Source organism: Lygodium microphyllum, chromosome 27, assembly GCF_053477565.2.
Source record: "Lygodium microphyllum isolate KBCC chromosome 27, Lygodium_microphyllum_v1.1.10, whole genome shotgun sequence".
NCBI classification, from domain to species: domain Eukaryota; kingdom Viridiplantae; phylum Streptophyta; class Polypodiopsida; order Schizaeales; family Lygodiaceae; genus Lygodium; species Lygodium microphyllum.
In genome coordinates, this window is record NC_141161.1 from 70,325,033 (window position 1) to 70,337,589 (window position 12,557).

The following is a 12,557-nucleotide window of genomic DNA, read 5'->3' on the forward strand; positions in this document are numbered from 1 at the left end:
ACCTTCTTTACTAGCAAGCAACTTAATATTTTAGGGAGTTCAAGCTCAATGTGAACTTGACATTGTCATGCAATATCATTCGTACTAGCAATTGTTTGCACCCTTGTTTCATTCAATGCTTTGCCAGCATGTCCTCATGCATTCCATTGTTAATGAGTTAGGCACAAGGTCTATACGTATCCTTGGACATTTTCCTCGGCCCTTAGGCCATGTTATTCTTCCTTGCTACTGAGCTTGGCCTTGAAGCCAAACATGTGCTTTCTAATGTTGAGCTTGGGACCATAGCCATGCCTAGGTTCATCACTAAATGGTTTATCCTTAAGGTGAAAACTACATAAATTGATCTCTGAGACATTTTGCAGGTTAATAGCTCTTGTGCATGCCATTCATATGTAGTATTTTAAACTACTTTTTGAAGACCATAATGGCATCATTTTTTGTCTTTAGCTAGAATGACACTGTCTTTGTCACTTTGACATATTAAGTCACCCTATTAGCCACAAAAAAGGGAATTGTCTTCATGGGGGTTAGATGTTGGATCCTATTATTTTTAGGGGCATGTTCTAAAAAGTGGTTGGAAGCCCTTTCCTCTCCATGAGCGACACAATGGTGGCCATTGAAGTCCCTCTTTAGTCATTATCGAGCAAAGGTGGAAGACTCCATGGTGGCCTTTGAATATTGGTAACCTTAAATATTTTCTTCAAAATACTTTGGAATGAAAGAATGGAAAAATCCTCACTACAAGCCATGCATTTCTCCTCATTTCAATCCTACAAGTATTATAAAGGCATATTCACAATATCAAGTGATGTGTTTGAAGCATCGCTTCGAGGCAAAGAATATGATTGCATTGTCATTATATACACTACAATTGCCCTCTCAAGGAGGGCACCAACAATATGGTAAATAAACAAAGTGACTTCATGCTTAAAATGAATATTACCAATGCACCCATAAAATCTAGTTATGTTACTTAGCATCTTGTATATGTATGTGTTTATGTATTATGACTACACTCTCAAGAAGATTACGTAATGGATTTTGTATAAATGATTCTAATAAAATTCTCCAATTTCTAGTCATTAGGCTAGGTTGAGAGGAGTAATTTGATAAGGGATAATTTGGTTATAAATGCATTTTTTCATCTAAGATAGCCCAACATTAGGCCATTCTTCACCAACATAGTTGGATTTACTTGCAATACAAAACATTGTTATCAACCCAAAACAAACAAAAAGTTGCTCCATCACATCAAGGATTAAATGGGTTTTTTTCTTCAAAACATGACAATTATTTTTAAGAGAAGCTAGTTCTCTTTATCTCGTATCAAAACAAAGAGTGAAATGTTAGACAAGCATTTGTTAACCAATCATTTATTAATACGAGAATAGTCACGCCTTAGCTTTTGAAAATCCTTTCTTAATCTACTATTACAATTAACAAATCACTTTTTAAGGGGTCTTTGCCACATGATGATTGTTTAGGGCTCCATGTTGTTGCTAGGTGTCTCTTTTGATCAGGTGCTCCATGCATAGGCTACACAAAGCATGGCACCAAACTGATGGTTCAAACTAGTGTTCACACACACACACACACACACACACACACACACACACACACACACACACACACACACACACACACATTGAATCATAGAAGCAATTTTAGTGGTCTACATGCTATTTTTGATCATTTGTTTCAAGCATCTAATATGGATGTGCCATTAGAGTTGACAAGTGTGGAAAATCAGAGTTGGAAACATGAGAGAGTGTGCACAAGAGGGAGAGAGAGAGCTCAAGTACAAGAATAAGATCTTGTTTAGTAAGTTGTTCAAAGGTACAACTAGTCCACTCTCCTCAACTGTGAGAGTGACCTTTAGGCATTTTATATAGCCTTTGGAGAAGTTAAGGTTAGGGTTTTCCCTTTCTCCCCTATCCTCCAATTCATTTACACCTAGCTACCCTTATCCTCTCCAGTATAAGGAGAGTTCACATGCTTACTTCTCAACACTCCCCCTCAATGCCAAGTGGCATTGGATAAAGCATGATAGGATGCCCCCCCTTAATCCACAATGAGATGCCTTTATAAAGTAGGCTACAAAAGATGGTTATAGGTAGAGAGTGTTACAACACTCAAAAGAGTCGATCATCTGTAGATTGGGAGGCAAAGTTGGCCTCCAAATCCTTAGGTACTTCAGGAAGACTAGGACACTTACTAGTGATATGTCTAGTCTTTTTGCATTTATTGTGCGTTATTTTGTCAAGATATTTCTTCCAACAATTGCTTACAATATGCCCTTTTTTATGACAGAAGGAGCACTTTGCAGAAGCTGTATGGACTAACACTTTCTCACGGGAAGTAAATGTTGAAGTCTTTTCATATGGTTTCTCTTCTCTTCATCCAGGCATGACTGGATGGTACTTGCCAAGGTTGGGTTTGGGATATTAGTTAGGGTAGTAACAAGGGTTAGAAAGACCTTCTTTATAGACTTCAGAAGGATGGCAATGGCATCTTCGTCATGAATTGGTGCTTGAACAGAGGCCAGCTGTGCCATGAGCCCCTTCATATGCGAAATAAACTTGCTTAGATCTTCTCCCTATTTATAGTTCAAGCTAAAAAACTCAATCTTTAGAAAAATCTTGGAGTTTATTAGCTTGAAGTTCATCCCACTTCTCCTTGGCAGTGGAGAGTTGGTCAATATGATGAATTAAAGATTCATCCAAATGAAGCATGATGATGGCGTGAGCTCTTTCATCATCTTCTACATCAAGGGGATTGGATGGATCAATAACTTTGGTCCCTTTTATGAAGGGCCAGTAGCCTCGTTCCATCATTTTATATTTTATCAGGACTTGCTAGGGATGGAAATCTTTTCCAGTGAACTTGCGCATTTGAGGCCTTACATTTGCATAGGCCATGGCCATTATAGCAAGGTCTTACCTATTGCCTTAGGCAATGGCAATGTCTAGTCCTTTACAGGTGGCCAAGTACGAACCAAATAATAGAGTTGATAGCCCTACAAATGATAACCAACTTTAAAGCTGTAAAGAGAATGCATCAGTAGTGCTAAGAAGCACTCTTACCAACTCCCATTCTTGTACTCATAATGTAGGTTGATTTTTACAGGCTTAATATTGCCCATGGAATGAGAAGAAACTCTGCATTTAAGCTCCGCATGGCAGTAACAAATCTTTACAACGGTTTTTCAGTGATTAAAATCACTGTTGATAATGCCCAGATTGAAAGAAATGAGAATGAGTGAGCTTGAAGCTTCTTGGCTATGGTTGCTAGGAAACCCACAGTTAGGGTTTGATAGAGATCTCTTCCTATGGACAAAGATTTGAGGAGCCCTCTTGTGGGAGGATAGCCCACTAGGGGGGCTATCAAAGCCCTAAGGTAGCCACCATTGATTCACCCTCAATTGAGCATGCAATTGTACAAATTTCCATGCTGCCCTAGATTGCACATGCTTGCGTTTTTTGACAATGGCATCCCGTTGCATGGCCAATGTTGGGGTTTGTGGTGCTAGGAAGGAGTGCCTGATGCTAAGGAAGGTTTCTCCTGAAGAAATGGGAGGCTGATATGCCCTATTTTGCTTACACGAGCTCCTTCAATGGAGATAGGTATTGGCTAGCTATGGAGGTTGAAAGACCAAAATGAGAAAATGAAGCTTTTCTTGTGCACCTAGGTTGAGCTAAGGTTTAGGGAACCTAAAGGGATCAGAGATGGCTATGATACTATGTGGAAAATTAGAGTGGAAGCATGAGAGACTGTGCACAAGAGGGAGAGAGAGAGAGCTCAAGTACAAGAATAAGATCTTGCTTAGTAAGTTGTTCAAAGGTACAACTAGTACACTCTCCTCAACTGTGAGAGTGACCTTTAGGCAGTTTCTATAGCCTTTGGAGAAGTTAGGGTTAGCGTTTCCCCTTGCTCCCCTGTCCTCTAGTTCATTTACACCTAGCTACCCTTATCCTCTCCAGTATAAGGAGAGTTCACATGCTTACTTCTCAACAATAAGTTTCATTGTGATTCCTTGTGCTTTGATTATGATTGATGATCCGCTTTACTCTTGCATTGAAAAAGAGACACTTATTTTACATTTGGAGTTGGGATTGCCTTCTTTTGGTACAATTTAGTGGCCAAATTTGTATTTAAATGTGGCCAATGGAACTTGAGGTACAATAATTGTTTAAGGTGAGCCCTCTAGACATGAGAAAAAATGGCACTAAAACAATAGGCATGCATGGCTATTTCATTATTTGATTAGGCAAGTGAGTTCTAGGTGGATGGTTGTTCCTTGATGAGCATTATGTTTCAAATAGGTCCATGATTCCTTATCCTTTGTATGAGGCAATAAGAATGAACATTTTGCAGCATCATAATGGCCATGTATGTGATAATAATTATATTCCAAGTTGTTGCCAATGAGGAGTATCACATTTCAATGGTGTATATGTCTATTATTTTATATATTTTTTGAAAGTTTGAAGCTATTGTGCATGTGTTAATATGTGTTGATATTAAGGATGTGAAGTTGGATGGAAAAGTCTTCATAGGGTAGGGGGAATTCCGGTGACTTTGTCATACCACATGTATTAATTGAGCTAGGTGTTAATGAATATCTTTAGCATTAGGAAAAAAAATGAAATGTCCCTCCTTTCTCCTCCTTAGAACAAGGAAAAGTGGGAAAAAAATCGCCTTCTCTCTACATAGTTTTAATCTCATTTTGTATTATCCATAAAGAATTACTTAGATTCCTTCTCTCTCCTCATTCAATATTCGTTTTTAAACAAAATTTGATATTCAAATAGAGTTGATTATGAGAGTGTGGTGTTTTTTTTTCAATGCCAAATGATTAGTAGATGTGGTGTAATTATTTTCGAGTAAAAAATGAGAAGTGAAATTCAATATCTTTTGGGGATTTTTATTATGCTAGCTTAAGGCCAAGAAACAAAACCATTGGTCAAACTTCACTTTTTTTTAAAAACATATTTGAAGGTAAATTTGAATTGTTAAAAGCAGAAAAACCCTCGGACACCCCTTTCCTCTAAGCTCTTCTGCTCCATTCCACTTCTCTTCTAAAATCCAAAAACCTTTGGACTCTCTTTCCTTTGAGCTCTGCTACTCCATTTCACTTCCCTTAGACCTCTACTATATTCTCATCTCTATGCCTATCTAATCTACCTTTTCATAGTGAAGTAGCCCATTTTCTTTGACCTCTCTTGTACTCTTCTCTCTATTCATTTCAAAAAACTAAAATTCATTCAGCTAAGTTGTGTAACTCTATCCCCAATTTAAGCTTATGGTTAATAAAAAATATGAACAATAAGAAAGGAGTAGCACATTAAGCTATAAGTGAGTATGCTCATTTTTTCAAGAGAACATAACATGCTCATTCTAATCCTCAAGTTTTAGAGAGGTGGAGATGAACAGTATTGAAGCATATCGAATTGTGTGTGTGTGTGGGGAAAAATGTAAGCACTATATTTCAAGATTTCACTCTTGATCTTGTTCACTAAATTTCTAGATGTCTTTTTGTACAGGAAATATGGCTAGGTCTAAGGTAGTTGCAAATAGGCTTCCACTCAAAGCCTCATATTGTGTTTACCATAGTGAAGCAATTACTATCTCACATGTAGTATTTGACATTGCTACTTCTTAGCCTACCAATAAACCAACACCTTCTCAACCTAGCTTATCATGTGCAAGCTAGCCTCCAAAGGGTCCTCCTAAATATCCCTATTAAAAAATGTAGGTGAGGCTAGGTATAATGGCCCTGAGGAGAATCAGGAAGTACTGATGCTCTTTTTATCTCATCATTCCAAAGGCTAGCTTCTCAAGAACTATATGCAAGGTTGTGTATGGCCTCTATCAAATAGAAAGTAAGAGATGGCTCTACTATAGGGACAAGATAGACCAACTTACTTCACAAAAGAATGTCTTTATGCTCTCTAGAGGTTGTAGATAATTTTTTGGTTGACTCAAACGAGTAATGGTCAACATTATGTATTACATGCAAAGTGTGTTACTATAATCCCCAAGGATTTTCAATGTACAAGAAATCTTCAAATGGTGTGCATACATTTAATCTAATACAATGAATATTGTTTCACATTATCTTTCTTCGATAACAATACCCCATGTACATGGGGACATGCCAACTATAAAATTGTTGTACTAGCCCAAAATTTTTAAATGATGTAAGTTTTTGCTTTTAGATTTTATTCTCAACTTTAATATAAGTCTCCTTATTGTATTTTGCTTCTTGATTCCAGTGTTACTTACATTGTTGATATAATGTACAATGGTTTTCCTTTGAGTATCAAGTTTGCAATATCCTTTCTAACTCGGAATCTCATCATGATTGTATAGACACACACAATAATACAAAGAAACCCAAGAACCAAGATGTAAAGATCAACAATTAGTAACTTTAGTCAACTACTTAGGTGATTAAAATAATGGAAAGATTACTTGGCTAGTTAATAGTGTAGTGTTTATGTCAAGGATTACAAATTTAGTTAGTAAGAGTTTTCCCTATTTAAAGTCATAAAATATTAAGCTATTTTATATATGTAGTGACATTAGTCCAAATAGATTGGGTAGTTGATAGGTTATTAATATAGATAAAAATGGGTTAGTTAGCTTAATTAGGTAGTTGATTAGTATTAGTAGATTAGTACTACTAGAAGCAGGTTTGTATAGTAGGTCCAATAATGTAATGTTTTATAAACCTTAGCTAATTAAATTCCTTTCTATCCCATTTTAAGGTGCCGGCTCGTGTAATCTGCATCTTCCTTGTCACAATTGCACTATCTCCTTTGGCCTAGCAATCTTAGCTAGATCTAGGTACATCACATAGTCTCAAAGTGAAACCTAATGGTAAATTGGTTGATATCATTAATACTCTCAATCAAGGAACTTATAATGTGACTTAAATGGATCAAATTAGGACTCAAAAACCATATCATAATTCTTGTCAAGATGAGGACACCTTGATTTCTTTAAGGGAAACATAATTTAACTTACTCGAGTTTTCCCTCGAGTATAAAGTTTGCTAGACCCTTTCCTAACCAAAATCGTGCTATGATCATATCATATAACTTAGTTGTGTGAGTAGTAAGAATTTCAACACTTCTTCACCAAATCCTTAATCATTGTGAACTGCAACTAAGACATTCTATAAGACTCTCAAAGCTCCAACCTATCAAACACATGGTGCGCTTCTATGAAAGAATAGCATTTCAAATATATATCAATGAGTGTGCTATCAATGAATGTACTTTAGCTCTTGCTAGCTTCTCATGCAACATGTGAAGATGGTGCATAGTAGCAAAATTGCGTGCCTTAACCCTTTCACTTGTGCATCTTTGAGCCTTGAAGTAAGCCTTTTCTCATTCCCTCCGTCTTTCATTTCTACATTGTTGTTGAGAGAGAGAGAGAGAGAGAGAGAGAGAGAGAGAGAGAGAGAGAGAGAGAGAGAGAGAGCATGGGTAAGAGAGAAGAAAGGAAGAGTATGTTTTAAACATTATCATCCCAAACTTCTCATAATCATGAAGTGCTTTCTTCATATATTTTGAATATTGTTATGCTTTCTAGAAGTCAATTATTATTCCATGATTTGGCATTTCTATGAAGTGCATTGTGGTTATGTATTTTATGAATATGATAAAGTATAATTTTACATCTTCATATGCATTTTTAAAAAAACTACATAATTTTTTAGAAAGAAATGTTATTATATATTTTTTAATTCTATGTGGATTATGTTTATATAAACAATGTGCAATTTCATGCAAGGTGTAAGAAGCTAGGAAGAAGAGATGTTAAGTATAGAAATAATAATAATACCTTGTCACATTGACATAGGTATAAAAAGGAGAGACATGTAATATTTCACATCTTTTGGAACATTAATACATTCTTGTCACATTGACATAGGTATAAAAAGGAGAGACATGTAATATTTCACATCTTTTGGAACATTAATACATTACTGACTCTTACCTCACCTCCTTGTTCACAACTTCTATGGCTTCTCTTGTTTTTGTATTTCTCTCTCCTCGTCACTCTCTTTCTCTTTCTTTTGCACTCCTCTCTCATCTACAAGCTTCTCTCTCATCTTTCTCTCTCTCCAACCCTCTCCTTGACAAGTGGTATATTAACCCCAGTGTAAAGAAAGCACCTAGTGCAAAGAAAGCAAAAAGAAAGTTTAAAAAAATGCAAGACAGTGGAAAAAGGAGGCTCGATTGAAGAAATAGGAGAAAAAATGCCAAAAGTGCAAGGAAAAACTTAAAAGTTCAAGGCAAGTGCAAAAGAGGAAATACACATTTTAAATGCAAAGGAGCACCCTAAATTTTTGTAAGAGAGCGCCAGGCTCCCTCTTGTGCAATTTGTAAATGTAGATGAGCATGGGTAAAGGCACAATGTAAATAGGAAGGGAATAGGAAAAGAGGACCTAGGCTAAAATGGCCGGTCCTGTAAAAAAAAGGGATGGGTGTCCAAAGGGGATTAGGGCTTGTATAAAAGGAAAAAAGTGAATGAAGAAACTCATTCTTGTGTGTGGCCAAAACTAGCTCTCTTCTTCTCTTCTTTTTCTTATTGTTCTTGGTACTTGAGCTTTGCTTGAGAGAGGGAGAGTGAGGGAGTGAGTGCGTGAGGGTGAAGGACCATAGTGGAGAAGCTCTCCATCTTCCCCTCTCTTCTTCTTCTTCTTCTTTTTCTTCTCTTGCCTCATGTGCCGCAATGGAGCTTGGAGCTTAAGTATCAAGCTTGCTTGGGCTTCCACATTGGATCATGGAGCTATCGGAGTGCTTGAGGAAGGAGGCAACTCTATCGAGCATAGAGATAAGCTCGCTACACTTGTGGGTGTGAGAGTGCACATGACTATGTGAGAGATAGCCATTGCACTTAGCTTGAAACACTTGAAGCAATAAGCGGTCTATGGATCTTGGTGGTTGAGCATAAGCTTCCACATTTTGATTCCACTTGAAGCAATAAGCGGTCTATAGACTCAGACTCGGACAAAACATTCGGCCTCGGACGACCAAATTCAGACTCCTTAAATAGTTTACTTGGATGATGCATAAACATTCAGCCTTGGATGAATCGGCCTTGGATGACTGAATGCCCATTCACTCGGATTGCTCAACTTGGATGGTCCAAGTCAAATGCTCTAACACTATCACTCAAATAAACTGTGCAGAATCAAGATTCTGGAAAATTGGACCCACCCTAGAGCAGGTTGAGCCTAAGTCCAAGCTAGAAGACACCCTCATAGGCCTTGAGATTTGTAGAGCGGCTCATAGGGCCACCAGATTCACGAATTGTGACCTAATGGGCTAAAAAATGAATGTGGTCACTTATTGACCCTCAACCACATGTCTCCATAGAGACCTGGACTAATGACTAAACCTACTATCCCTTAGATCACACATCTAGAATGTCATAGAGACTAAAACGAACTAGCTAGAGTGACCGTCATCTGTAAGAAAGAATCATAAAAAGTGTGTGCTGCACTGTATTGTTTTTGTTGAATTCCCACACTGTATCAATTAAACATTTGATGTGCATAAGAAAAGCTAAAAGCCTAATTTTGCACAATGCACTTTGAGGAGCATCCCACTAGCATCTGAGTGTCTGTAACACTAAGGATTGTCTTGGATAACAAGGAATTCATGCAAGATAAGATAAGTTGAACAAACCCACTAGTAGGAGGAGATCCCTAGACATTGACTAGTGGCCAAGGACACTAGTCATCGAATATTGAGAGACTTGACTCATCGAGCCACTTAGGGAGCAATAGTGGCAACAAGCATGATTGGGGACATAGCTTTATTTTGCTTGATCAATCTGATCGACACTTTAGTTGCTCAAGAAACTGGCAACATATCAGGAATCAACACCAACCTTGAAAATAATGAGCTTGACTTGGGAGAATACCTAGTCGACATCGAGCAGATGATAACCTGATATGACCTGTAAAACAAAATGAAGCATCATAGTAGACCAGCCGAGGACATCATAGCCAATCTTGAGGAAGAGAAAAAGTTAACAAGGAAAGCATTGCAAGGTATAGCTACCTACATCCAAGAGCAGTGAGATCAAAAGTTGAGGCAAGACATAGAAATACTCGAAGTCCAACGCATCTTAGCTCTTGCCAATCGAAATAGGATAGGACCAAACGCTCAAAGGGAGAGAGCACTAGAGGCCGAGTGAGTTACTTATCACGAAGCAACTCTTGGACAACATGGCTATAGAGCAAAGCAAAGCAGCCCTGGCAACTTCGTTTGCTAGTAGGACTAGGAATTACCACAAATTCTAAGAGCCAGACCAAGATACGTGTGTTTACCAAGAAACTCGAGAAGTATCAACCTGATAATGACACATATAGCTTTATGGAGTTGTTTGAGAAAGTATGCGAGGTGAACGACCTCACGGACCTTGCTCAATGTGCACAAGCTTTTGGACTTTGCCTAGGAGACAAAGGACGGACATGGTACACTAGTCAAGAAAATGTTGAATGCAATAACTTCAATAATCTCAAGAGTCTCTTCATGAAGAGATTCTCTGAAGCAGGGTGCTCTAATAACCTCATTATCAGGTTGATGAATTTCAGTCAAAAGGACAAGGAGGATATCCGAGACTACGTCACCTATGTGCGGAGTCTCTTTAAGAGAGTCCCAGTCGTAGAGAAACCTAGTGAATGAACGGTCTCCACATTGTGTTCATAACCAGAATCTAAAGTGGGGAGCTTTACAAGTCTTTGGTGAGAAACTCAAACCTGTAAAGGAACATGCTAGCTAGGGTCTTCAAAGATGCCATACAAGTGGATGATCTACTCAAGGCCCACAAACCGAGACAACATTGCCTCTAGAACCTCAAAAAGATTTGCAACCATTAGTGAAAGATCTAGCTAGAGCACCCAAGATAAGGGAAAGAGTGTTGACTAGAGCTAGGAATTGGTGGATGTGAAGCTAGAGTTGGCTAGGCTTCAAGAGATGATGAGAAGGTCCATATGACCTCACATGCAATGTGTGCATTATGGAGGAAACCACCTCTAGGCTGAGTGCATGGATCTTAGATCCAGACCCTATGCCAATTACCATGATGTAATGCAAGGTGATTTCCAAACTCACAACCACACACTCAACCTTACTACCTAGGGAATAGATTGCTACATTTCAAAAGGGGAGCTCCACTAGCTCTCCCATCACCCAATGATTCAAAGCGAGCTGTCCCTAGGATGGATATTGACCCCACCGGGATACCTAGACCACCCATCCACTGGCAAGCGACACTCCAATACATTACATAGAGGAACCAATCGAGAATGAAGCATACATGAACCCTTACATCTCTTACGATGAAGAGGGTAATCCCTTCTTGGTGGATTTCAAACTAGTGTTGGTGATGGTGTTGGGCAAGGGAAGAGGTAGAGGTCTAGGAGGATAGAACCAAGAACCTGGACTTGCGGTCACCCAGGGCACATCTCATCTTGATGCCCCAAAAGGGAGCAAGCCAATTGAGACAAGGTCGACCTAAGATGCCCTGAGTATGGGATCATACACTCGTGTGTCGAGTGCCCTAGGTGAAAACCTTCCACTAGTTTGGCTATCATGCCATCTATCCCATTGGGGCTATTTGGAGTTGAGACACTTGATGTGGAAGGAAAACCGATTTCATTGAATGTCATGACCTGGGATAGGCAAAACAAGCCGATATTTCATTACTCGGACCTAGCAACCTCGACGCAGCTGCAATAGGAATAAAAGTCATAGAAGAAGAAAAAAGAGAGTTGAGACAAATATTACGCTTAAAGACAGATAGTGCCACTATGTTACCAAAGGGAAAGCAAGTCATAGATCCAAAAGCAAAGTCATCTGCTCCTAAGACAATATAAAAGGAAAGTGCCAAGATTGGAGAATATCTCGATTCGAGGCACCAATTAGAAGTCGTTGATAAGGTCAAGGACTGGATGAGAGAAGCTCAATAGCACCTTAAGGATGGCAAACCCATCATGGAAGATGAGGTTGATGAGCTCTCGGCTAAGATTGAGAGACGCATCTGCACCCCATGTGACACTGCTGCATAGCTAGAGCCTAGATACCTTAGATAGGCAGATTGCCCAAGTTCATTGGCAAGAGTGTAGAGACTAACAAAAAGTAGGTGGTTGGCAACTTGCTCATGACATTGATATCAGCCCTTGTGACTCTACCTTTGGTAGAGTTGATTAGGCAAACCTGATGCTATGGCAAGGGTTGAAGTAGTGGGTAGAATATGACCAGCTTGCCTAACCACGAGGCAGTAACACACATGCCAAGCTTAACCTTAAACTCAGTGCCTAAGTCTTTGCACATAAATGCCTTTGGGAAGGCATAAAGATGCACGTAGTCTTACTTGTCAATGCATTAGGAGATGCTACAAGGAAGGGAATTGTAGATATGGGAGATGGAGTCAATGTACTCAACCATGCAGTCCTAACTTTCTTGTGGTAACCCACCTATAAAGACCACAAGGTTTAATGTCACGCTGGCCAATAGAATAAAATTTAGGCC